The sequence below is a fragment of the Bubalus kerabau genome, chromosome X (assembly GCF_029407905.1).
Source record: "Bubalus kerabau isolate K-KA32 ecotype Philippines breed swamp buffalo chromosome X, PCC_UOA_SB_1v2, whole genome shotgun sequence".
In the NCBI taxonomy this organism is placed as follows: Eukaryota; Metazoa; Chordata; class Mammalia; order Artiodactyla; family Bovidae; genus Bubalus; species Bubalus kerabau.
This window is the reverse complement of record NC_073647.1, coordinates 10,904,234-10,931,823: the sequence shown is the minus strand read 5'-3', so window position 1 is coordinate 10,931,823 and position 27,590 is coordinate 10,904,234. Positions and strand designations below refer to the sequence as shown.

Genomic DNA, 27,590 nt, shown 5'->3' with positions numbered 1-27,590 from the left:
GGCTGATACATAGAAACTTTTCTAAACAGTGTGTTCCAAGGGCTATAGTATTTTCACTTTCTATAGCATATTTCCTCACGTCAGGTGAGTGTATGCTCCTCAGTTCTGTCTCATCACTACAAAGATTTGGAGTGACGGACATTAAAGCCCTCGACATGTCACAGCTCTCGGGTCTTGGACAGACCGTGTTATAGCTCTCAGGTCTCAAATGGACCATGTTATAGCTCTTAGACAAATCAGTGTTATAGCTCCGTGTTACAGCTCTATTTTATTTAGATAATAGCAGGAAAATCCATCCTCGAGGCATGAGGGCGTATTGACCCAAAGACTCGAAGAGAAGAATGTCCCAGCGTGCGGGGGTGGGGGGGTGGGGGTGGGGAGAGAAAGCCCTTTGGCTCCTCTTTTTATATGTTTTTCCCTCCCCCTGGGCCTGCCCTATGCAAATTGGGCTAGCCAGAAGTGCTGCTTGTTCTACCTGAAGTCTTCTGGTCCTCGGACCTTCCTTTGTTCTATTTTCACGGGCTTTTCCCTTCCTTGTCTTTTAGCCACCACCATTTTGGACTCCTGTTTCCTATTCTAACTACCTAACACTCAAACATGGACCCTGAAGAAGGTGGTGTAATAGGAAGTTGGCAGTAAATGTTTTGCCAAGGCAGGAAGATAGGAAAAAGAGGAAGTGGCAGTGGTTTCACATTTTAGTGGTCCATCTTAGTCTCTGCCACCAAGTATATATGTGCCTGGGAGCAAAGTATTTATCTGCCCTAGGTCTTCATTGCCTCATTGATTAAAAAAAAAAAAAGTGTTTTAAGCAATGAAATCCTTTGTAAGCCCAAGGGCCACCTCTTTAGTAAATTTGACTTGACACTCTAGAAGACAGGGATGAAGCAGAGGATCTCTTGGAACCTTTAAGTTTTTCTAAATCTTCTGATCTATAATTCAAAAAGGTGGTTACATTATTTTTTACATTTAAAAAAGTTACATAAGTAATATATTTTCATTGACCAAAATTATAAAACACAAATAGCCAAAAGAAGATTTTAAAAAATCACCAATAATTCCACAAGCCAGAATCACATGAATTTTTAAGTATTACCACACTGGATATCTTAAATGATGCCAAAATGGTTAAAAACTGAAAACCCCTTAAATGTTGCTGTTCAACTATTTCCTTTTGAATGCAGTTTTAAATAAATCAAATCATTTGGGTGGTTAGTCAACCTTGCTGTTGGATAGCCACATTAGACATTTGTAATATCTGGAACTAAATAATACATAACAATAGTGATAAAATCAGTCACTTCAGACTTGGATATTTTTAAAAAATGTTGTTTTGCTTTAAGTGCTGGAGTTGATGCCCTTCTCTCTTATTGTATTCAGCCATCATTACCCTCCTTTGACAAGAGTTCTCTAGTGATTTGTGCTCCCTCCAGTTACAGGGACTGTGCCTCCCCTCATTATCTCCTTACCCTGACTTTCCATGATACAAAATGTCCGTTTAAATGATAGGGATACATTAAACAAAAATCCATGGATGTTCTCAAGGCCAGATCACTGGTGTCTAATTGATTACATAGTCAAACACTGAACTGATTATCCTGGTTTGGTGAAGTCTTTCTCATGCCACATCTCCTGGTTTGGAATCTGAGAGCTGACTTAGCTTATGCTGCAGCTCTCACTGACATTTCTGGTTGAAAGTGCATCATACCCAGGTCCTTGTGACAAATTGTCAGCCAGTGCCCCCAAAGTGGTCTCAGTAGACAGAGATGCTATGAGCTTCTTCAAGTAACAGGAAGCACTGACAGGAGGAAACAATCAGGTGTCATTTCCAGCCTATAGCCTAGATGATTTCTCTATTTCAGCTCCAATTACATAGAGGATCACTGCTGGCTGCATTATGTATTCACCCAAAATCTTCTCTGAAACTTTAAGATAGCTTGGAATGTGGGTGAAACCAGTTAGATTCAGGCCCTAGGACATGTATAAAAAGCAGCATAGCAGAGTTCTGGGCTGGAGCGTCAAGAAACCTGAGTTAAAGTCTATGTTTATAGCTTTCTGTTTGTGTTACCTTAGACTAATTACTAAATCTCTCCCTTCTCAGTTTTCCTTTATGTAATGAATGTCATAAAAGTTTTTTTCTATGTCTTACAAATGTAAATTTCAAAATCAAAGTGAAATAATGTATATGAAATGGACTTTTTTCCAAAAAAAGATAATCATAAAGCACTGTACAAAGGTGCTCTGAGTTATGGAATAATAAAACCCTTCCTATTGGTCTCCAACAATCCACAAGCCCAATCCCACTTCAATCTGTAGCCAATTGATTTAAAACAATCTGGCTATCAGCCCAGAGTGCAAATGAAAAGATCAGACCAGAGGTTTATGCTGGGCTTTCCCCTAGACCGTGTTTTATGAGACTGATTTCTCTAAGGAGGACTTAATCCCCCAAAGGTGAAGTTGATTAATTTTCTTCTACCAGGTCTCTCCTCCTTCCCCTCACTGTATCTGTTTCTCCACTAGGCACTTATCCTGAGTGTATCTCAGAAAAAAAAAATTTCCTAAGAACTGTGCATTCTTTCTGGTTCACAAAAATAATTTATCCTGCATTATCATTTTTATCCTCAAATTATTAATCAAGGCAAAGATGTAGATCTATTTATCTAGATAGATAGATAGATACCTCTGTGTATACACACACACACACACACACACACACCCCTCTCTTGATTCTATATACCCATATATATAGTCTTGATTATATATATATATATATACACATACATACACACATACTTGATTATATATATATGTGTGTGTATATATATATATATGTATATATATATATGTATATATACATACACACATGTGTATGTATTTTATATACATACACACACAGTTCATGCCAATGTGGGAATGTTAAGTCGCTTCAGTCATGTCCGACTCTTAATAACCCACCAGGCTCCTCTGTCCATGGGATTCTCCAGGCAAGAATACTGGAGTGAGTTGCCATTTCCTCCTCCACAGAAGTTCCAGTTGGAGATGCTGGGTATTGAACATGGGGCCTCACACATGCTAAGCATGAGCTCTACCACTGAGCTACACCCTCAAAGGGGACACTGTGGCTGCATAGGCTGAGAATAGACTCCCTCAATCCATCTTCTTTTATTCTGTGGCATTTTAACTAAAAAACTAATATTTAAAATTTTTGTTTGCAAAGCTCCAAGTACTATCTGTCAGATGTAGTCCCTTGCAAGGTACAATTCCACATTGACCAGGACACACAAAATCTACTCCATAAGGCTCCAAAGGCAGCTTCTGGTCACATCTGAACTGCTTTAGAAGTAGTTTCCCCACCCTCTCCCACTCTGTGTACTGCTCAGTCTCACCTCAGCAGTGAGTGGGGTCCCTCCCAAAGGGCTTTATTCATCTCCCCTGCCTCAGGTATTCAGTAGACCCACTCTGTAGTATCTAAGCTCCTGCTGACCCCGGAGAAATCCAACCAAGTTCCTGCTTCCTCAGGGATCATGTTATATCAGAGGTAGCACTCTAGAGCACAGCAAGCTATTTTGTTTATCCTCTCAATATAGCCCACAGTGTGTGCTTTAAATAAACTTTTTATTTTAGAATAGCTTTCAACTTACAGAAAAATTGTTAATACAGTACTGAGAGTTCTCATATATCCCACGCCCAGTATCCCTTAATTGTTAACATCTTACATTAGTATAGTATGTTTATCATTACTCATAAAACCAACACTGATGCATTATTATTAACTAAAGTCCTTAAATTTCTTAGATTTTATCTAATGTCCCTTTTCTCAAGACAGGCTCCTATCCAGGATCTCACATTGCATTTAGTCATCAGGTCTCCTTAAGGTCTTCTTTGTTGTGACAGTTTCTCAGACTTTTCTTGCTTTTGGTGACCTGCCCAGTTTTGAGGAATATCAGTCAGGTATTTTGTAGAATTTGTTTAATTGGCATTTGTCCATTTTTATTCTTATGATTAGCATGAAGTCATATGTTTTGGTGATAAAACAGAGGAAAATTGCTATTCTTATCAGATCATATCAAGGGTACATATTATCAACATACTTTATGACTGTTGATGTCAACCTTGATCAGCTGGGTGAAGTACCATTTGTCAGGTTTCTTCATTGTGAGGTTTTTCTCCTTTCTCTGCCCCTTTCCATTCTATACTCTGAGGAAGGAAGTCACTATGTGCAACCCACACTTGAGTGGGGAATTATGTTTCATCACCTTGGAAAAGAGTATATGCTGAAATCATTTCAAATTTTGAGTGTACATTTTGTCCATTCTTCTCACTTACTTGTCTATTCAATAATTTATATCAGAATAGACTCATGGATATCTATTTTAATACTTATTTTTATCAAATTTTTGCTCAAATTCTTTCAGCTTTAGCCATCGGACACTGCTACAACTTGGCTGTGTCCCTTTGACACATTACCATCATTATGGGATTATTATTATCATCTTCATCGTCCTCCTCCTTCTCTTCATCCTCCTCAGCATTCCCTTAGTTTCTAGCACTAGAATATGCTCCAGGTTTGTTTTCTGTATTTCTTGCCCCAGTCCTGTAATCAGTTGTCAGCCCAAGGAGCTTTAGTTCTTTTTATTACAGAATGGTATTGAAAATTAATGACTTAGTATATGAAGAGATGGGCTTCCCAAATGGCTCAGCAGGTAAAGAACCCACCTGCTAATGCAGGAGACACAGGAGACATGAGTTCAATCCTGGGTCAGGAAGGTCCCCTGGAGGAGGAAATGGGAACCCACTCCAGTATTCTTGCCTGGAGAATCCCATGGACAGAGGAGCCTGGTGGGCTGCAGTCCATGGGGTTGCAAAGAGTTGGACATGACTGAGTGAATAAGCATATACCAAGAGATGATACCACACCATATATAAAAATGGAACTCTGACCTGTCCCAACAAGCCCCCCAAAACAACGCATTATCTATAGTAACCAGCCCAGAAGCCAGCCTATCTACAAGTTAGACTTGTAGGAAGTCAGACCACTATCTCTAGAAACCAGCTCAGGAAGCCATAATAACCCCTGTAAAGATGGGCTGAAAAATGGCCAGGGCTCAGTTAATAACTGACAGCTTCTGTAATTTTTTTCCATGTTGCCAGCTTAGAAACATCCAGAGAGAACAAACTGTGGTTATGCACAGTTAACTAATCACATGTACTTCTGGTTAGGCTGCCTGTATATATCTTCCCCGTGACAACAGCCTCCAGTTAGGGCACAGCTGAAGCTTTCCCTTTTTCTACTATAAATCATTCCTACTCCTCTGCCCGCCTTTGAGCCTCTGCCAAAAGGCAAGTGATGGGGTTGACTCCCTAGCAAGCTCTAAATAAATAACCTCTGCCAGTTCTCATTTGATTGGTCTTTACTTACTTCCATGGAAACCAAAGTCTTAATGCTAGCTATGCTCGTTGCTACTGGGGTTAATTGCTTATAGGTCCTCTTTGCTACCATTGCAAGGAAATAAATGTGTGTACACCATGCTGTATATATAAACATAAGTATAAATATTTCTATGTGTACTTTTCTTTATCTGTATTAAACTACATGTGATTTCATATCGATATCTCTAACTCTAATTCATTACCACATACATCATTCTAGCCTCTTCCTATTGCTTATCTGGAAACTCCTACAACAGTGAGGAACCTAGTTCTTGCTACCCACCATCCTTTTACCTAATCATTCAATCTGCAGTATAACACTATCAAAATTGCTAGTCTTTACTCACAGGGGATAAAGCTATACTGAGTAGAGTACAGTGGTCATATACAGTTCCCTTTGCTTTTTTTAAAAAATTTTAATTGGAGGCTAATTACTTTACAATATTGTAGTCGTTTTTGCCATATATTGACATGGATCAGCCATCGGTGTACATGTGTTCCCCATCCTGAACCCCCTCCCACCCCCCTCTCCATCCCATCCCTCAGGGTCAGCCCAGTGCACCAGCCCTTAGCACCCTGTCTCATGCATCGATCCTGGACTGGTGATCTGTTTCACATATGATAATATACATGCTTCAATGCTATTCTCTCAAATCATCCCATCCTTGTCTTCTCCCACGGAGTCCAAAAGACTGTTCTATACATCTGTGTCTCTTTTTCTGTCTCACATACAGGGTCATCGTTACCATCTTTCTAAATTCCATATATATGCATTAGTATACTGTATTGGTGTTTTTCTTTCTGGCTTACTTCACTCTGTATAATAGGCTCCAATATCATCCACCTCATTAGAACTGATTCAAATGCATTCTTTTTAATAGCTGAGTAATATTCCATTGTGTATTATGTACCACAGCTTTCTTATCCATTCATCTGCCAGTGGACATCTATGTTGCTTCCATGTCCTGGTGATTATAAACACTGCTGTGATGAGCATTGGAGTACACGTGTCTCTTTCAATTCTGATTTCCTTGGTGTATATGCCCAGCAGTGGGATTGCTAGGTCATATGGCAGTTCTATTTCTAGTTTTTAAGGAATCTCCACACTGTTTTCCATAGTGGCTGTACTAGATTGCATTCCCACCAAGAGTGTAAGAGGGTTCCCTTTTTCCACACCCTCTCGAGCATTTATTGCTTGTAGACTTCTGGATAGCAGCCATTCTGACTGGCATGAGATAGTACCTCACTGTGGTTGTGATTTGCAATTCTCTGATAATGAGTGATGTTGAGCATCTTTTCATGCATTTGTTAGCCATCTGTAGGTCTTCTTAGGAGAAATATCTGTTTAGTTCTTTGGCCCATTTTTTGACTGGGTCTTTTATTTTTCTGGAATTGAGCTGCAGGAGTTGCCTGTATATTTTTGAGATTAATTCTTTGTCCGTTGCTTTGGTTGCTATTATTTTCCCTCATTCTGCAGGCTGTCTTTTCACCTTGCTTATAGTTTCCTTCATTGTGCAAAAGCTTTTAAGTTTAATTAGGTCCCATTTGCTTATTTTTGCTTTTACTTCCATTACTCTGGGAGGTGGGTCATAGAGGATCCTGCTGTGATTTATGTCAGAGAGTGTTTTGCCTGTTTTCCTCTAGGAGTTTTATAGTTTCTGGTCTTAAACTTTTAGATCTTTAATCCATTTTGAGTTTATTTTTGTGTATGGTGTTAGAAAGTGTTCTGGTTTCATTCTTTTACAAGTGGTTGACTAGTTTTCCCAGCACCACTTGTTAAAGAGATTGTCTTTTCTCCATTGTATATTCTTGCCTCCTTTGTCAAAGATAAGGTGTCCATAGGTGTGTGGATTTGTCTCTGGGCTTTCTATTTTGTTCCAGTGATCTATATTTCTGTCTTTGTGCCAGTAACATACTGTCTTGATGACTGTAGGTTTGCAGTATAGTCTGAAGTCAGGCAGGTTGATTCCTCCAGTTCCATTCTTCTTTCTCAAGATTGCTTTGGCTATTTGAGTTTTTTTTTGTATTTCCATACAAATTGTGAAATTATTTGTTCTAGTTCTCTGAAAAATACCATTGGTAGCCTGATACAGATTGCATTGAATCTATAGATTGCTTTGGGTAATATACTCATTTTCACTATATTGATTCTTCCAATCCATGAATATGGTATATTTCTCCATCTATTTGTGTCTTCACCCAGAAAGGTTTGCTGAGTTACATGGAGAAGAGAAGAGGAAGGAGAGAGATAGAGGTGACCAGGAGGAGAAAAGGGGGAATCAAAAGGGGTGAGAGCAATCTAGCCAGTAATCAAATCCCTATGTGCTCTCCACAGCCTGGAACACCCAGAAAGGTTAATGGAGTTGCATAGAGAAGAGAAGAGTGAGGTAGAGATAGAGGTAACCAGGAGGAGAAGGGGGGGTGGTCAAAAGGAGTTAGAGACAGATCTAGCCAGTAATCAGTTCCCTAAGTGTTCTCCACAGCCCAGAATACCCAAAGAGATTAACAGAGTTGCGTAGAGAAGAGAAGGGGGAGGGAGGAGATAGAGGTGACCTAGGGGAGAAAAAGGAGAGTCAGAAGGGGGAGAGGGCAATCAAGCCCGTAATCACACTCCTAAGTAAAAATGGGCACTGCAGATTTAATTCTTAAAGGTACAAAACTGATAACAAATACCCAAAAGCAAAGATTAAAAATCTAGCATAGAGGTGGACTCTCAAAAATACAATATTAAGAAAACAAAACAAAATCACAAAAATTATAAAAATATATATGAAGTTTGCTTTAAAAATAGGGTCTTTTTTTTGCAAGGTAATAGTAGGTTATAAAATGAAAATTAAAGGAGTAATAGAGGACTTAAAATTTAAAAAAAGATTTAAATGATAATAGTAAAAATATATCTAGGACTTTCTCTGGAGCTGTTGCTGGCAGTGTGGGGGTCAGTTTAGTTTCAGATAGTTCCTTGTTCCAGCTTATACTTCTCAAGATCTATAGGCCCCTTCCAATGTAGTCGATGCTAACTACAAGGTTTTAATCTGTTGCACCTGTCACTTCCAAAGTGGTTCCCTCTGTTTATTTTGGCTTCTTCTGTTTGCAAGTCTCTTCAGTGTCTAATTTCCACCCTGACACAAGGGGGCAAAGGTGGTCACTTATTTAGGCTCACTTGTTCAATGCTGCTGTGGGGAGGGAGGAACACTGCAAACAAATACCACTGGCATGTGTGGGGAGTGCTCACAGTGTCTTGGCCACACTGGATTTGCCCCTGCTCATGGTGTGTGTGCTTTCTTAGTCTACACTGCTCAGGCTCCAGGTTGCTCTGCAGGGGAACTGTCTAAAGCGGGCCCTGGGTTGTGTGCATTTCCCAGGTCTAAGCCGCTCAGGTTCAGGTTCTCAGGTACTCCACAAAGGTGCAGACTCAGTTGGGCCTGCGTTTTGTGCCCTTTCCAGGTCTGAGCAGCTTAGGCGACCAGGTGCTTGGTGAGCGCACACTCCCCAGGTGCGGTGTGTCTTATTGCCTCCCCAGTCCCAGCCACTAGGTTTCCTGAGTGTGCAGCAAGGGCGCCATCTCAGGTGTGCTGTGTGTCTCTTCTGGGGAGCTAATCTCTGGCTGTGACCCTCCTGGTGGATGTCAACCATCTAGGATCCCATGAAGACTTGGTTAGCAACTGGGAGCCTGCTCACAGTTTGGTAGAGGATGCCGTCTCTGGGGCCGAGATTGCCGCTTTCCGACTCTGGCTGTTGCCCGCCTACCTCCCTGCCTCTGGTGGGGGATGGGCCGGTCCGCTGCCGGCTAGCTCTCCTCTGGTATTCGCTCAGTCCTTTGTTCTGTGAGTGGCCTGGCAATGCCTTAGGTTAGGGCTTTTTGTGGGAAATTTCTCTGTTTCTCTCTCTTTTTCTTCTCTCTCTCTGGCTATCCCACAGTTTGGGTTGCTATCTCACGTTAGCTCCCTCAGATTGCTCTCAGGGCATTCAGGCCTGGTCCTTACCCTAAGCAATGCAGCCCATGCCTCCCTGTTCAGCCCCCACTTGCTGGTGGCGGATGCAAGTGTCTGGGCTACTTCTCCACCCAGACTGGGTGGAGTCTGGGCTACTACTCCAATAATGGAGTTGCCATTAGGCATGTAATCTGTGGGTTTTATTTATTTATTTATTTATTTTTCCTCCCGGTTATATTGCCCTCTGAGATTCCAAAACTCCCCACAGACCTGCCAGTGAAAGGGTTTCCTGATGTTTGGAAACCTCTTCTTTTACAACTCCCTCCTGGGAAGGATCTCCATCCCTAACTCTTTTGTCTCTCTTTTTATCTTTTATATTTTTTCCTACCTCCATTCAAAGACAATAGGCTGCCTTTCTGGGTGCCTGGTGTCCTCTGCCAGCATTCAGAAGTTGTTTTGTGGAGTTTGCTCAGCATTCAAATGTTCTTTCAATGAATTTGTGGGGGAGAAAGTTTTCTCCCCATCCTATTCCTCTGCCATCTTAGGACCGCCTCCCCCCTTTGCTTTTAGTCTTACATACTTTACTCATTTTCAAAGTAACTTAGGTTAGCACTTTGCCCCCCCACCCCCTTCAGTGAAGTTATATCATATTTATAATACAGTTAGATTCTCTGATCAGAGTGTGAGTCCTTCCTTGTATTCTTACCCTCTTAAATTCTTTTTAAGATTTGTCTACATTAAGGTTCACTTTTTGTGTTGTAAAATTCTATGGGTTTTGACAAATGCATAGTGTCATATATCTACCATTAAAAGACTATTCAGAATAGTTTTACCATGTTATTGACTGTCATTCCTGCATAAACCCCTGAGGACCACTGATGTGTTCACTGTCCAGAATGTCATTCAAATGAAGTTAAACAGTATGAGCCTCTTCAGACAGGCTTCTTTCACTTGGCAATATACATTTAATGCCCATTCATATTGTTGTGTGGATTGATAGTACATTCCTGCTTATCACTAAGTAGAATTTCATTGTATGGGCCCATGGGATTTTCCAGGCAAGAGTACTGGAGTGGGTTGCCATTTCCTTCTCCAGAGGATCTTCCTGACCCAGGGATCGAACCTGGGTCTCCTGCATTGTAGGCAGACGCTTTACCATCTGAGCCACCAGGAAAGTCACAGTTTGCTTATTATTTACCTATTGGAGCACATCTTGGTTTCTGTCAGAATTTGGTAATTACTAATAAACCTGCTGGAAACATTCGTGTAGAGGTTTTCTCTGGATATAAGTTTTCAAATCAGGTGAGTAATACCTAGGGATATTATTTCTGAATCGAATGATAAGTTTATGTTTGGTTTTGTAGGAAACTGCCAAGTTTTTCCAGTTTCTTGGTTTTCCAAAGCTACCATATTCTACAGCATTCTCATTAGCAATATCACAGAGTTCCCCTGGCTCATGTAGAATGTACAAATTTGTATGCTTTGCAAATTATATAGCAAAAGGGAGATTATATGGATGTCTAACCTAATAACATGATGTCTCCTCTTATAAACAGACTCTTTTCAAGCTGATAGCTGAAGAGGAAGCCAGAGGTTCCAAGTACATGTTACTGCTGGTTTTGAAATGGAGAGGAGCATGTGAGAGGATCACCATCCCATGCGAGGCTTCAAGAAAATGGAAACTTTAGTCCACAACCATAAGGGACAGGATTCTGTTAACAATCTAAATGAGCCTGGAGGTGAGTTTTTCCCCATACATCTGAGGAAAGAGCCCATTCAGATCAATACACCTTGATTTCAGCCTTGTGAGACCCAGAATAGAGAACCTGGTCAAATCTGCCTGAACCTCTCACATACAGAACGGGGCTATAAAATGAAAGTTGTTTTTAGCCTATAAATTTGTGATAATTTATAGCCAGCAATAGAAAACTAATATAGCAGGTTGTCACTGGAGGCCCTGTTTAATAAATAAGAGAATGAATCATGAACAAGGAGTGTAAGGATACCAATTTTGAAGAACAAAGATGAAAGCAGTATTTGCCATGGCTAATTTGACTCCACCCTTTCCTCCTTCTAAGCAGGGAGCAAAATGTGGCTACTTACATTTGCTTGGTTACTGGCATTTGATTATTTTACACTAACTTTCCCTCTTTTACTTTCTGCTAGTCACATATACTCAGTCTAGCACATTGACTTATTCCCTAAAAGAAAGATATAAGTCATGTTTGACTCTTTGCAATCCCATGGACTGTAGCCCACCAGGCTCCTCTGTCCATGGAATTCTCCAGGCAGGAACACTGGAGTTGGTAGCTGTTCCCTTCCAGGGGATCTTGCTGACCCAGGGATCAAACCTGGATCTTCTGCATTGCAGGCAGGTTGTTTACCATCTGAGCCATTAAGGAAGCCCTGTTTGCATATCATATGTAGCCTATCATATGATTTGTTTTATCCCAGAGCGACAAGTTTGGGGAGAGAATCTAAAGCCATCCCTCCTGGTAAAGAGAACACTGTGGAGAGGAAGAAACAAATGAACAACCCCTGAAACACTGCAATATGTGGATAGCCATTTATTCCATTTATTCTAGTCCTGCCGAGTTGGCAAAGTCAAAGAAAACCATTTCCCCTAGCTGGCATCACTAAACCAGTTTGAGCTCCTAAAATCAAATGAGAAGAAAGGCACAGAGAGCCAGAATGAGCCATTCAAACAAACTAAGCTGATTTTGACAGGTTCCCTGGTAACAAATCCAACTATGGTTATAAATGGGTCACTATAGCCTCCAGCTGTATTTTTTGTTATGTAAGCTTCCTGGAAAAGAGGATTAAACCATATTTAAGATAAACATTTGCTTTTGTATAGTGAATTTAGCACTGTTGTTTAAAGTGCTTTGGAATTGAATTGTGCAGGTGCTAAAATTCTAATTGCCTGTTTTTCCTGACATTCATCTTAGAATTGCTCAAAGAAAGACATTATCTTTGACTCTTTCACATAAAATATAATGACCACTGTGAAAGGAATGGAATGGATAGGAAAGAATCACAAGTAAAATGAAGGCCTTTAGAAGTCATGGACTCAAGCCATCTATTGGTGAGAATGATACATCATTTTTCAAATGAGTCCACTTGAGTTTGCTGATGATTTGGAGGAGAAACTTGTACCTGATTTATAGTAATAGAAATAGAAAACCAGAAGATGTACTTATGTGGGAAGCCAGGAATTCAGTGTTTCAATTGAAGATATAGATTTGGTTCATCTATATAGTTGCAAAACCAGGATTCCCTGGTGGCTCAGATGGTAAAGAATCTGCCTGCAATGCAGGAGACCCAGGTTCAATCTCTGGGTTGGGAAGATATATCCCCTGGAGAAGGGAATGGCAACCCATTCCAATATTTTTGCCTGGAAAATCCCATGGACAGAGGAACCTAGCGGGCTATAGTTCATGGGGTTGCAAAGTGGTCATACATGACCAAGCAACTAACACTTTCTTTCACTATGTAGTTGTAAAACTTGGATGTTTTTAAGGAAATTAAATTTGTATGAGTCAACCAGGAGACTAAATGCTCAATTCTGACTTCATATTTTGTTTGACTCTTGAGAGTGTTGTGATCTGTAGAAGCTGTGTATGTATTTCTTATTTTACTTATTTTTACTTGCATGATTGCTTAATTAACCTATGGCCTAACACCAAGGAAAAGTACAAACAACTACTCAAAATGATGTCTTCATAATCCTCAGGGCTCTGCTATTATTTTTATAATAGTAACATTGAGTTTATTCAAGACTTTTAAATTGACTTGGCATTGTTGTTCTACCATTGTTTGGATCACAAAAATATCCACTGATATACCCCTTCTTTGATGACATTCTAAAGCTGCTTGGGCTGTTATATACAAAAATGACATGAGGTACAAAAATGACAGATTCACTTTGAAAAATCAGAGGCCTGAGATAATAAAAATACTTTCAGTTGTGATGCTCTTATTCATTTAACATCTATTTACATGAAAGGGAATGGGAAATGGAGTGGAAGACTCTCCCTCTAGAACCTGATGGAAAAAGATCATGTTCCCACTAGCAGCCATCTTGAAGGAAAAAATTGAGTTTCAGCATCTGTAGCATGAATAAGACAGAGAAAAGGACTATAAGTCAATTCAACAAGTAGAAACTTTACTCTCCTAACTAGATGCTGTGTTGGGTATAAAAGCCAAACATTGCCACAGTGTGTCCACCAAAGAGTGTCCACAGTCTTTTTGGAAATGTGACATAGATTTTAAAGACAGAAATAAAAACACACCTCTCTGTATAGTCAAGTGCCACCGTGTGTGATCAGTACTTGGGGCTGGTCTGGAAAGACAGAGGATGACATGATCAAGAGTAGGGAAAAAAAAAAGAGTAGGAACACTTTAAGGCCAAGTTGAAGTTTGAGAAATCTGTATGCAGGTCAGGAAGCAACAGATAGAACTGGACATGGAACAACAGGCTGGTTCCAAATAGGGAAAGAAATATGTCAAGGCTGTATATTGTCACCCTGCTTATTTAACTTATATGCAGAGTACATCATGCAAAATGGCAGGATGAATGAAGCACAAGCTGGGATCAAGATTGCCAGGAGAAATATTGATAACCTCAGATATGCAGATGACACCACCCTTATGGCAGAAAGTGAAGAAGAACTAAAGAGACTCTTAATGAAAATGAAAGAAGAGAGTGAAAAAGTTGACTTTAAGCTCAACATTCAGAAAACTAAGATCATGGCATCTGGTGCCATCACTTCATGGTAATGGGGAAACAGTGACAGGCTTTATTTTGGGGGGCTCCAAAATCACTGCAGATGGTTATCGCAGCCATGAAACTAAAAGATGCTTGCTCCTTGGAAGAAAAGTTATGACCAACCTAGACAGCATATTAAAAAGCAGAGACATTACTTTGCCAACAAAGGTCCATCTAGTCAAAGCTATGGTTTTTCCAGTAGTCATGTATGGATGTGAGAGTTGGACTATAAAGAATGCTGAGCATCGAAGAACTGATGCTTTTGAAATGTGATGTTGGAGAAGACTCTTGGAGAAGACTCTTGAAGAGTCTGGGTAGACTCTTGAGAGTTGGATCAAGGAGATCCAACCAGTCCATCCTAAAGGAAATCAGTCCTGAATATCCATTGGAAGGACTGATGCTGAAGCTGAAATTCCAATACTTTAGCCACCTGATGAGAATAACTGACTCGTTAGAAGAGACCCTGATGCTGGGAAAGATTGAAAGCAGGAGGAGAAGGGGACGACAGAGGATGAGATGGTTGGATGGCATCACCGACTTAATGGACATGAGTTTGAGTAAACTGTGGGAGTTGGTGATGGACAGGGAGGCCTAACGTGCTGCAGTCCATGGGATCGTAAAGAGTCGGACACGACTGAATGACTGAAGTGAACTGAAGTTTGAGATAAGTTAGAAAACAGAGCCAGATTTGGAAGTTTATGTGTTCTCCAGTATAAGAGACTCTGGCTGTTTGATTTTATTTCCACTATTTAGAAGTGGTTCCAGCAGGAGACATAAGAGATGTGGGTTCAATCTCTGTGTCAAAAAGATCCCCTGGAGGAGAGCATGGCAACCCACTCCAGTATTCTTGCCTGGAGAATCCCCATGGACAGAGGAGTCTGGCGGGCTACAGTCCATGGGGTTACAGAGACCAGCACACAACTGGAGCAACTTAGCATGCATGCATAGCACAAGTGACAGAAAAACAGATTAACAGTGGTTTTGACCATAAGAACATTTAGTGTTCTCTAAATCAGAAATCCTGAGGAAGTTGATGATAGGATTAATTCAACAGAACAAATGATGTCAGGGCACTGGACAGGCATCTCTGGAATTCTTTTTTGTCCTTCCCTTGTGGTCATTAGGTGACTGAAATAGCTCTAAGTAGCATGTCCTTATATGAGAATGTTCAAAGCAGAAAGGAACACATGGAAACAAAAGGCTGGATTTTGCTAAAGCTAAAATATGCCCAGTCAGGAGATGAATCATGATAGATCTAAGCTTGCTAATAAATTCTAGAGGAGGAAAATCTTTTCTTGAAGCTCCCAGCAGACTCTCTTGTGTATTCTATTAGTCAGAATTGCATCATATGTCCCCAACTAGTCCATTCACTGGGAAAGGGGAACTGGATTGCCGTAACTGACTTAGACCTATTGTAATTTATTTCCTGGGCCTAGGAAAATTTTAGCAAACAAAATATATTAGAAAGAAGTCGAGTAATTGACTATGGGATTTAAAAAAAATTATCTGCCACAGCCCCAAAGCTGAATCTGATATTGAACATGCTTTGCAACGGAATCTAGTAGATGGTATTTTTGTGGTTCCCTCTCTTTTTCCTCTTCTCCTTCTTCCTTTTCTCTTTTACTTTTATATTCATGCATACACACACAATGATAAACACATCACCCTTAAACATATCCAAAACTTGTATTTAAATAAGTCTGCTGGGCTCCCTTTCCATATGCCTTTGAATGTTAGGTAGTATTCACATTTTATGAAATTGCCCAATTAAAGTCTTCCATCATTCACAAATTTCAAACTCAGATCCTTGAAAATGAAAGGTATTGAGTAGTTATACCAACTTCTAATCAACCATGAATCAAATGCAGACAAAGTTATTCTTCCTGTCTATGGAACCCCAATCTTCATTTCATCCCCATCAAATATTAGGTCAGCAGTTAACAAAACATTGTGACTTAATATTTTTACCACTGAGAAAGCAGTGTGATTTAGGTTTACTGTGGTATCAAACTACAAAAGAAGTCACATTGAATCATATTTTAAGACATCTGACTATAAACCTGGCTATAAATTACTTTTTTCTTCCTAAAGAACTTGTTCCCCAAGAGTCTAAATGTTCAGACACAATAAGTGTAAATAAACAACCAGAATCAACACAGAGAGGTTTAGACAAAATGCTTTTCTTCTATTGGAAGGCTGAGGAAGGCTGAAACACTAGAGTGCGTATTATGACCTCATATTTTATTCATGATGCAGTCTCAGCTCAAACTTCTGAGACAGGTGGAGTTACTCTACTTTCTATACCATAGCCTCATTTACTCAAGTTGTAAATGTGAATTCCTATAACATTTCTGGCCTTTTTCACTGCGGACTTTGTTTTGGTGATAGGATAATGAGATATTTTCCTCTTTAAGACAGGAAAACTTTACCATTCACACCAATTTCTGTATTAATTTGCAAGACAAAATTTTCTGTGAGTGCTGGAACACTAAATTTAGCTTAACACATATATTTAAATCTATTGAGCCAGATTTTTTTCTTTGGTTTAATTGCAGATCCTTATGCAACTGTCTCTTTTATTTTAGAGTAATAATTTTGATATTTAAATCATAGAATATTAGAATACAGATAACCTAGTTCATTTCCCTCATTTTTCAGATGGGAAAAAATATTCTGAAGCTAAAAGAGGTTAAATCACACAGTTAATTAGTGGCAGAGTTAGTGAACCAGCTTATCTGACTTCTGAGTCCATAATTTTTATGCCATATGTGATGTCTCATGAACAGTAGCTTTTTCTGCTGTATTAAAGTAGCGGTATTAATAAATACATTGGCATCACATAACTGTGTTAAGATCTTGCTTTCCCTAGCCCTGATTAGATACAGAAAGTAAATTCATCTAGTCAAGCCCTCAGCCAGCCCAGAGAAAGAAAGAACACACAGCATAATTATGAATATGGAGACTGGAATAAAACCAGAGCAGGTTTTGAATTGTGGCTCTGCAAAATACTTACTGCAAATAAGAGCAAGTTACACCTGGGTCTCTCTTTCTTTGTCTGTAAAATGGGAATAAAATTCTCTTCATTGGATTGTTGCTTAAAGAAGTAAATTCACATAGAATATTTAGAGTCTGGAAAGTTCCCAATAGATGCTAATTCATAACTTTTTATCTCATTTGCTGAGCCAAACATAATCAGAACAGCAGGTTCTGCTCTGGTTAGGGTTCAATAGTAATACTGGTAAGTCTGGTCTAGAATCAGTTTTGCTGGCAAAGAAGTAATAAGGAATGTTTAAAACTTGTTTTTTTTTTATTTTTGTATTATTTTGTCTTAAATGTAATATTGGCTCTTCTCTTATACTTTTCTTCTTTTTTAAAATTGGAAAGAAAATGAGTTTGCTGTTGTTCAGTTGCTAAACCATATCTGACTCTCTGCGACCCCATGGACTGCAGCGTGCCAGGCCTCCCTGTCCTTCACTATTTCCCAGAGTTTGCTCAAACTCATGTCCATTGAGTCGGTATTGCCATCCAACCATCTCATCCTGTGCCATCCTCTTCTCCTCTTGCCCTCAATCTTTACAGCATCAGGGTTTTTTTTTTTTTTTTTTTTTCCCCAATGAGTCGCCTCTTTGCATCAGGTAGCCAAAGTATTGGAGTTTCAGCTTTAGCATCAGTCCTTCCAATAAATATTCAGGACTGATTTCCTTTAGGATTGACTGGTTGGATCTCCTTGCAGTTCAAGTGACTCTCAAGAGTCTTCTCCAACATCACAGTTCAAAAGCATCAATTCTTTGGCACTCAGCTTTCTTTATAGTCCACCTCTCACATCCATACATGACTATTGGAAAAACCATACCTTTGCCTATATGGACCTTTGTCTGCAAAGTGATGTCTCTGCTTTTTAATATGTTGTCTAGGTTTGTCATAGCTTTTCTTCCAAGGAGCAAGCGTCTTTTAATTTCAAGGCTGCAGTCACCATCCACAGTAAGAGAATGTTTGCAACTTGATTTTCTTTTATATTTTTTCTTTTATCTTAAATGTGATATTACCTCTTCTCTTATGCTTTTCGTCTTTTTAAAAATTAGAGATAAAATGAATATTAGAATTTATTAGGAGAAGAAATCTTATAGGAGACAAAGATTAATAGGTACTGGACAAAGATAATCTGACTATTTGTAGCTCAGCTGGTAAAGAATCCACCTGCAATGCAGGAGACCCAGGTTCAATTCCTGGGTCGGGAAGATCCACTGGTGGAGGGATAGGCTACCCACTCCAGTATTCTGGCCTGGAGAATTCCAAGGACTGTATAGTCCATGGGGTCACAAAGAGTCAGACATGACTGAGCAACTTTCAATTTCAGCATACTTTCACTTTCAGGGAGGTGAAAGTCTTTATATGTTTAGAGAATCTGTGAAAAGTGCTGTAAGAAATATAAAAGACGTAATGAATATAAAGTTCCCTTCCAGATATTTTAGCTCGTGCCCCAAACTCCAGAATTGTGTTTGTATATAAAATGTTACCACTAGTAACATATAGGCATTTTCTTAAAAAATGAACACTTGACTTAATGACTGACTTACACTATCATGTCAACTCAGAAGAAATTAAGAGCAATGTGCAAATGTGTGCTAGCACTGGCAGAAGAGGCTTAATTAGTGAGGTAGAAGTTGAGCTGGGTGTTGAAAGATGAGTAGAATTTGAAGAGGCAGTGAGGAGGAGGGAGTGCATCTCTGGGGGAGGAAATAGCATAAGTAACATCATGGAGAAAATTTTTAGTGTATGTTGGCAGCAGTGAGGAAAGGAGTGGGAGAGAAATAGGATGAGGATAAATTATTAATGGAGCTACAAGATTCCCAGTGCCTGTTCCTGCAGAGAGGTGAAGAGAGTCTAGTCTAATCCACATGACTGGGGCAGCAAGACAGTAACAGAGAAAACGTTCTGCCTAGGGGAAAGATAATACAATTGTCCAGAATGCTTCCTGGGCTGTGATTCTGGAACTGTAGCATGGACAACAGTGGGTGGTCAGGGTCACAAAAGTCTGCTATTCAGGGCAAGAGATTCGCACTGCAATGTTGTTTCCAACATTTACAGTGTTCTTCAATATTTTTGCTTCCTGAGTAAAAAAGGGAGAAAATGTAAGTTCTCAAATTCCCACAGAAAAGTAGGTTCTGTTCCAGCCTGAGGGGAAAAGTGGTCCTTGGGGCTGAGAGGCCCATGCACTACCTACTATACAGTTCTTTACTTCCAAATTTATTGAGGTATAACTGACATATAACATTGTATAAATTTAAGGTGTACAATGTGATGATTTGATACATGTGTATTTTGTGAAATCATGACCACAATAAGGTCACTTAACACATCCTTCTTCACAATGCTTTCAAAGATGGAAGTGGGGATCTATGTGCTCTCGAGAGTGTAGGGATACAACCTGGAGGATCCATGGTTGACATTACTCATTTCAGACTATAACAGAGGTGTTGTCAACAGAGATGCTACAAAGTGGCATTGACCCCAGTGGTGGGGAAGATTCAATCCCTGTGGTTCTGCCACTATTGTTTTATTGTAGCTGCCTTCTCTCCTTTTACATCCACACAGGGAAAGCTAATTAGCCACTTAATGTACAGTTTGCTACTTTGGGAGTAAAAAAATCAAATCAGGTCAGTGTTTTTTTAATCAGTTAAATACCAGCAATCCAGAATTTCTTCCAAAACATCCTGGGAAGGAAACACTTCCACATAGCTGGAGTAATCACTTACAGCTTGCACCAGTGGGTCCATGCTGAAAGTATGTAAGAAATTCATGGCAAATCCAGGCCCTCACCTTTTTATCAGGTTCCCCATTCAGTGCTCAGTGCCTCAGATTTAGTACCTGCTCCCCATTCTGACCTCTGTTGTCAGAACAGCCGTGCATGAGTTCTTGGTTCCCATGGTCCTGACACTGGCCTATTTCTTCTCAGAGTGCTGACACTGTTATTAATAACTTTGTCCTCTCTTAACATTTGCAGAGTGATTATCATGTGTCAGTCATGGTGCTAATTTCTTTATGAGCATTATAAAATATAATTCTCACAAAACACTGTGGGATGGATACTGATAGTGTGCCCCCATATTTTTTTTTAATAGATGAGAAAACCAACCCATAGAGAAGGTAAGAACCTTGCCCCAAGTTCGACAATGATAAGAGTGAACATTTTACTCTAGGCAGTTTGACCATCACACTGATAACAACTATAGTAAAAGAATTGGCAGCTTAAGGAAGTTCTGATATTTCATCATTTCCAAGCTTCTAGAAGAGAGTAGTAAAAGAATTGTGGTAAATTAACCAGAGCCACCAAGAACAGGCCAGATTAGGTTTTAGGCACATTTCTGTGAATTTTGGCAATAACTCATGCTGTATTCATTTTTTAAAAAACGTCCACCAGAGACTTATGGACTATAGTCAGGAGGGGCTGGAGAAGGATGAATTAGAAAGAAGACAGAGGGAGCTGCTCCTCACTCTGCCCAGAGGGAAATGGTTGTTCAAGCAACAGTGGGCAAATGGAGGTTGTTCAAAACAAGTGCATTCCATTTTCTTTTCCCTTAGGACTAATGTAGTATTGACTGGTTGCTTCAAATTCATCATTTGGTGAGTCAATAATATTGATTGATCTGTGGCTGGGTGCAACACATTATGCTAAGTAATGTGAGGTGACACAAAAGATATCAAGAATGTAAATGTGCTCTCCTGGGGCTGCTAGTAAAAAGCATGAACTGAAACTTGTGGACGGAAGATAATACAGCACATACTAGGGCATAAGCATACAACAGAAAGACATCATAGTGGTGGAGGACAAAGATTCTCAGGGCTGTGCATCAAGATGGCTTAGAATCACCGCCAACACCTATCTTGCAGTGAGATGTTTTGAATTTTTATCAGTATGCTCAGGAGAAGGTTTGGGGCATGCCCTTTGTATGCTCATTGAGTGATATCCATAAAGCGTAGTTTCTCAAATCCGTGCACCCGATTAACGTGTCAAACTATTGGCACATATAATATGCCAGTTTTCTACTCAGATCTACTGACCAGAAAATTTTCAGGTACTCAGGGCCTGGAAATCTCTATTCCTAATAAGAATTATCTTGAGAAAAATAATGCTAATATACTGCTTGTCTTAGCCCATTCAGAGTGCTATAACAAAACCACCATAGACTGGCTAGTTTGAACCAAAAACATTTATTTCTCAGTTCTGTAGGCTGGGAAGTCCAAGATCAAGGGGCTGGCAGATTCAGTGTCTGGAGAGAGCCTGCTTACTGGTTTATAGATGCTCTTTTCTCACTGTGTCCTCAGATGGAGGAAAGGACCACAGAGCTCTGTGGGGTCTCTCTTAAAAGGGCACTAATCCCATTCATGAGGGCTCTGCTCTCATGACCCAGTCACCTCTCAAAGACCCCACCTCCTAAAATGCCATCACACTGGGGATAAGAATTTCAGCATATAAATTTTGTGATGACACAAACATTGTTTGTGACACTATGGATATCATTTACAATAGGGCAATGGCATGGGGAATCAAATGAGACATAAAATGTGAAATTGAAAGACTATTGTTTATTTTTATATAAAGTCTTCTGTGTGACAAGCATCATGCTAGATGCTTTAATTGTATTATTAAGTTACTTACTCTCTACAGCATTCATGTGAGTTTCAGATGCTTCTTAATCCAAGCAATGTAGTTTTGAAGAATATACGCCAACATTGGCTACTTTCAGGTGATGAGATATAAATAATCTTTTTCCTTATACTTTATGCATTCCACTCCCTTTTCCTTTTACAAAGATCATGTGTTATTTTTTCATCAGAAAAATTTCCAAGTCCATAAAAATTATTATAAATTTTTCAATTAAACCTGGCAGTCCACATTCATAGTACTAGCGAATCCATAAAATGTTCTTTGAGTATTTTGAGATTAAGAAATAGTTGAAGATGATTGGGCTAGATATTAAACACCCCTATCAAAATGTTGCCATGTAGCATTTCTCTGTTTTTATGGAAATATCCTCCATTTGCTTTGGAAATCACAGAGAATGAAATCTGGATAGAAATGTTTATAAGGGGACAAATGATGAAAATTCAAGAGTGTGGGACATATTTAGTTCCAATACTGCACTAAGGAACCACACTAATTATGAGCACATTATTAAGTTCTTTGGCATACCACAAGGTAGCGTAGCTATATGGAAGCAAAGATAGGGGACTCTGCAATGATATGTTACCGATTTCACAATTTTGCTCTAGCCTGGTTGGATTTGGTACACCCCAAACTCCAAAGTATTAACATGAGATGGTCACCAGCTGGGTATATACTCTAAATGTGAAGATGCTCTAAATCCCGCCTGAAGTCTATAATGCATCCACAATCCATCACACTGAAGATCTGGCACTTGTCCAACATACACCATTTTACTTCCCTCAAAACATAGCAATTCAATAGTGGCATCATTAGCATAAGTAGAAGCAGCAGCCAGTAAAGTGCCTTGATTATTATCAACATAATGGATTACATATCCTGAATGATACTTATGTAAGTCTACTTCCCTGCTTTCTGTCCTCACTCCTATTCTTGCTTAAGAGGACAGTTTTGTTTTTGTTTTTTTTTTTTTAATCTGTTTTCTTCTTCCTTTCAGCTGCTATTCTAAATCACCATGGAAATGAATGAATGGTCAAAAACAAATGCAAACTAAGGTGGTTAATGATTCAAAAAGGCATCTGAAGTGAGACTAGCTCAAGCCCTAGTTTATTTTTAAATTGTAGTTTAAGAAAATAATTAAAATCAGGAGGAAAAAAATATGCTTAAAGATGTATTCCCAAAAGAGGCAAAAGGAGAGGCTAAAATGTGCTTAGGATTTGTTTTATTTGTATTATTCACTTCAGTTCTTCAGATGAAGGCTGTGTGATACCCCCAAAATACAATGCTTGAGAACCCATGGAAATATAGTACACATTTGTTCTGACCACCCACGGGCCACTTAGTATTCATCTATTTTTTTTAATAGCAATTTGTTTTCCATTTGGAAAATTACCTGCCTTTCATTGTATGCAGTATGGATCAAGTAGTCAATGAAAGTATTATGCCCTCAGAATAAGAATTCTGAGGAATATTGAGGAAAGAACTGTCTAAGAGAACAAAAGGACTGATTGAAATTTGTGGGATGAGATTCAGACTTATATTACTTCAAATATCAGAAGAGATATAACCTTATTTTGTGTTCCAGATTGGATGATACAGGGCACACACACACATACAAAAAACAACCAAGAACAAAAAGAAACCAGGAACAAAAAGAAAATGAAAGGAAATATACCAATTGTCAGTGCTTATCTCCAGGTGATGAGATTAGTGACAGTTAGTATTTTCTTCTTTATAAAAGTGATGAGTGCTTATTATACTATTTGAAATCATATTAAACATTTCAATATATTTGTTTAAAAATACCTCAGTACATGTGCTGTCCTAGTTTGGGAAGTCAGACAAGTCTTGGTCTGGTGAGATGGCACCCTTCATCCCAAAGTCATCACCCCAAACAGCCTGAAGGCTTCAAGAATAGGTCTGTTTCTTGTTTCAGGACCATGAGTTAATCATTGTTCCCACCACCTAAGATTAGAAATTTTCAGCATACATAATTCATATGAATGTACAACCCAGCATAAATACCTCATGAGAAACATTGATATGTTCTGAGCCAAATCACAAGAAAAATCATAATTCTCAGCTTTCTTAGTGCAAGTATACATCTTCTCCATTGTCATTGCTTCTGTCAATTTGAATCTGAGCCCAGGAATCTTTTTTTTTTTCTCTCTCTCTCTTCTTTCTCATGTTTTCTGACCTTGTCCTTGGTCTTTGTTTCTGGCAGCATGGACACCAGATCAATTTATTCTATTGCTTCTATGATCTTTCTTGCCTGATCAGACTTATAAAAAGTTCCCTTAGATCTTTACAACTCTGTCTCCTGTTGTGAGCAGCCCACACAATCCAACTGATGGCTCATTCTCTATGCATTTGCAGCACACGTCTTTTGCACAGACTGGTACAAACTACAGGACTGGTTTGCATGTTAATGACAGCATCATTTTCTCTCTAAAATTTCATGGCCCTCTCATACAAATCTGAATATAATTAAGAGCACATTTTAATTGTAGCATATTGGACACTGAAGTTATCGAGGGTCACTCCATAGTTCACAGTCACTTCTGAGAGTCCGGTGGGAAGATGAAAATCTATTTTTGAAGTGGTCTTTTTTTTGCAAATTGGTAAAGTTTAGAATATAAGTACTTGAATTATGATCCCCTCCCCCCCTGCCCAGGAAACATAGATCGGCACTGATTAGAAATGCTATATGGCAAGAATCAAAATCTGGGAGGTTTTTGCTTGAGTTATTGATACAGAGTAAATTTTGTCCAGATACAAAATAATGATTCCACACATGTATATACTACTTTTAACTGTATATTTGTCTGGGATCTTTGAGATGAAGGCACTTAATCTAGCTCCTCTGTAATATCTACCTTTAAGACTCTTGGCTATACTAATCTTAGTCTTTTCTGACATCTTTTATCACTTTCAGTCTATTTCAAATAATCAGTTCCTAAACGAGGACTCTATTGCATTACCCTTAATGTATTCCATCTTTCTCTAAGTAGATTTTAAGCCTTAGGAGGAATAACTGGCCTCAGTCTTTGGATCTAATTAAAGTGGTATTCACTCTTTCAGGTGAATACCACAGTGGGCATGACAGATAACATTCCTGCTTTCATGGGCCTTACATCTAGTGGAAAAGAAAGGAAACAAACAGTAAACAGCTTAATAAGGAAGATAATTTCAGTAAGTTATGAGTGCTATGAAGAAAAGAAACGGGATTATGTTAGAGATTGATTTGTAGAGAGTACAAGGGCCCTGTGGTAGTCTGTACAATAAATATTTAGGGAGCATAGTGTGAAAGGGGTAGGTGGGAAATTAAGTTAGGGAAGTAGGCAAGAGCAGATCATGAGCGCCTTTCTTTTGTACAGTGTTAAGAATCTGAATTTCATTCCGATTATGATGCGAAGCCACTACATTGTTTTAAGCAAGGATGTGGCCTGATCTCTTTCAAGAACATAACTCAGACTGCTGTATAAGATAGAATATGAATGAGAATTGAGGAAATCTGTTATGGGTTACTGAGTGCCTGAATCCTAAGTGAAAAGAGATGGTGGCTTGGATTAAGATTGTAGAAATTGAGATAGAGAAGAGTGGTTCGATTTTGGATATATTTTGGAGGGAGACTTTTAAGGATTTTTTGATGGATTTTATTGGTGGTGATTATGGCCTGAAGAGTTCAAAAGAATCCATGATTGAAAGATGTATTTCTATATTTATACTATAAAAATTTAAATGATGAATTTAATACGATCAGCAAAGCAATTCTTGCTCACATTTCTCTGCATACTCCAGAGAAGACTTGTATTTGTGGTCATCATATATAGAGAACAGTAACAAATTTAAAGAGTCACTTTACACCAGTATTTAGAAGAGGCAGGATGGATGATGTAGTGTCATGAGTTATGGTATAACCAGCATTAAATAAATGGCATTAGGAAACTGCAGAAGCAAGAGGTCTGTATTACTTTATAATAAACTGGTTGTGAAGGGCCATGTTACTGTGACTAATACCAGTATTTGTGTGTGTGTGTGTGTGTGTGTGTGGTGAGAAATATAAAGTTATCCAGGAATGGCACATTTAATAATAAAATAGACAAAGAGATTGTTTGGGGACCTGAGCAGAGAGAAATAGTTCCTGGACATGACTAAGATGCTTCATCTGCATTGTATTATTTTTTTTTTTTTTGGTATAATAAACACATACAAAAGTATATCTTCTTTATCCATGACTTTAAATATTTTTTACCCAATATTCTAAATCTTCTTCATAAACCTCTATGGGCCCACTGATTTTATGTTTTAAAATTATGTTGATTATGTAGTCAGGGGCCTCACACAAAATATTTACCCAGGCTCCCTTACCTCACAACCTAGGAATTGCCCTGATTGTGTTTATCCAGGCACCCAAATTATATTAATGTTTCTTTCCTCATACAAAGAATCCATATTTCTTCTCTCACACACAGATACACATGGTAATTTTCTTTTAATCTAGCATCATCAACAGAGGTATTCTAAACATGTTAATTTTAAAAACCTTACATGTATACCTGTGGCGGATTCATGGTGATATATGGCAAAACCAATACAATATTGTAAAGTTAAAAAATAGAAAAAATAAAAACCTTAGATTTGTATTGTAAGAACTGAAATGTTTAGAAAGGCAGCAAGAAATGAAATATATTTTATGTAAATTCACATCCAAGGTAATAAAATCAACATAATATAAAAAATTTGCTTGATGACTGAAGAAACAGATCAATATAACCATTAAATATCAGGACATGCACATCATGCCCTTGGTATTTATTGAGATAGGTCATCCATACTCCAAAGAGCTCCACATTTCAGTATTTTAAATTGCTTGGATATAGTCTTAGAAGTTTTATCCTCTTGTTTGCTACAAGAATGTATGTCAGTTTTCATTGTGATATGTCAGCCTGAAATGACAACTTTCTTTGCTTGCTTGTAGCTTCTGATTTGCTGCTTCTAATCTTCTATAGATTGGCGAATGAGATGAGCTTATTTTTTTTTAATACAAAGATACATTGACATCTATATATCAATCTAGATGTATTCATATATGAATCTGAGCAAAGGATGAAATACTTATTATATGGGCCAAAATACTTGGGCTTTACTTAATTTTAATTCATGGGATTTATGTGAACTACTTCGGAGAAGGCAATGGCACCCCACTCCAGTACTCTTGCCTGGAAAATCCCATGGACAGAGGAGCCTGGTGGGCTACAGTCCATGGGGTCGCTACGAGTCAGACACTACTGAGCGACTTCACTTTCACTTTTCACTTTCATGCATTGGAGAAGGAAAAGGCAAGCCACTCCAGTGTTCTGGCCTGGAGAATCCCAGGGACGGGGGGGCCTGGTGGGCTGCCGTCTATGGGGTCGCACAGAGTCGGACACGACTGAAGTGACTTAGTAGCAGCAGCAGCAGCATGTGAATTACTTCAGGTTTATTTCTTTTTTTTTTGGTTTGTTTGTTTCTCTATTTCTAGGTTCCAGGTTGAAGTTGCTGGAAGTCTAATGTTCTTGTGTGTGTTGAGAATAAGTTTTATATTTTGTATACTTCTATCTTATTATTTTATAAATGCCAGGCTTGACTTAATATCTTTAACCGAGGAGAATAATTACTAAATTCATCAATTAGGATCATATTTAAACCTCTGATGTTGACATTCTTCCTGTTTGTTTGAACTGGTGTGCCCCTTAATTCATTAGTCTTTAGTGTTTGTCAATAAAAGAAAAACAGTGCTTGAATTTTGCCAATG

General features: G+C 38.8%; 1 long non-coding RNA gene and 1 other non-coding gene across 2 annotated transcripts in view; one reads left to right on the top strand and one right to left on the bottom strand.

Moving 5' to 3' along the window:
* LOC129638947 (uncharacterized) overlaps positions 1–27,590 on the top strand; it is a 279,599-nt gene that overhangs the window by 53,921 nt on the left and 198,088 nt on the right. The window contains exon 2 of the long non-coding RNA XR_008708102.1: positions 10,916–11,098. This is a non-coding gene — a long non-coding RNA (uncharacterized LOC129638947). The remainder of the gene's footprint in view (positions 1–10,915; positions 11,099–27,590) is intronic.
* On the bottom strand, positions 10,461–10,533 carry TRNAC-ACA (transfer RNA cysteine (anticodon ACA)). The gene has a single exon. It is a non-coding gene; the product is annotated as a tRNA-Cys (tRNA).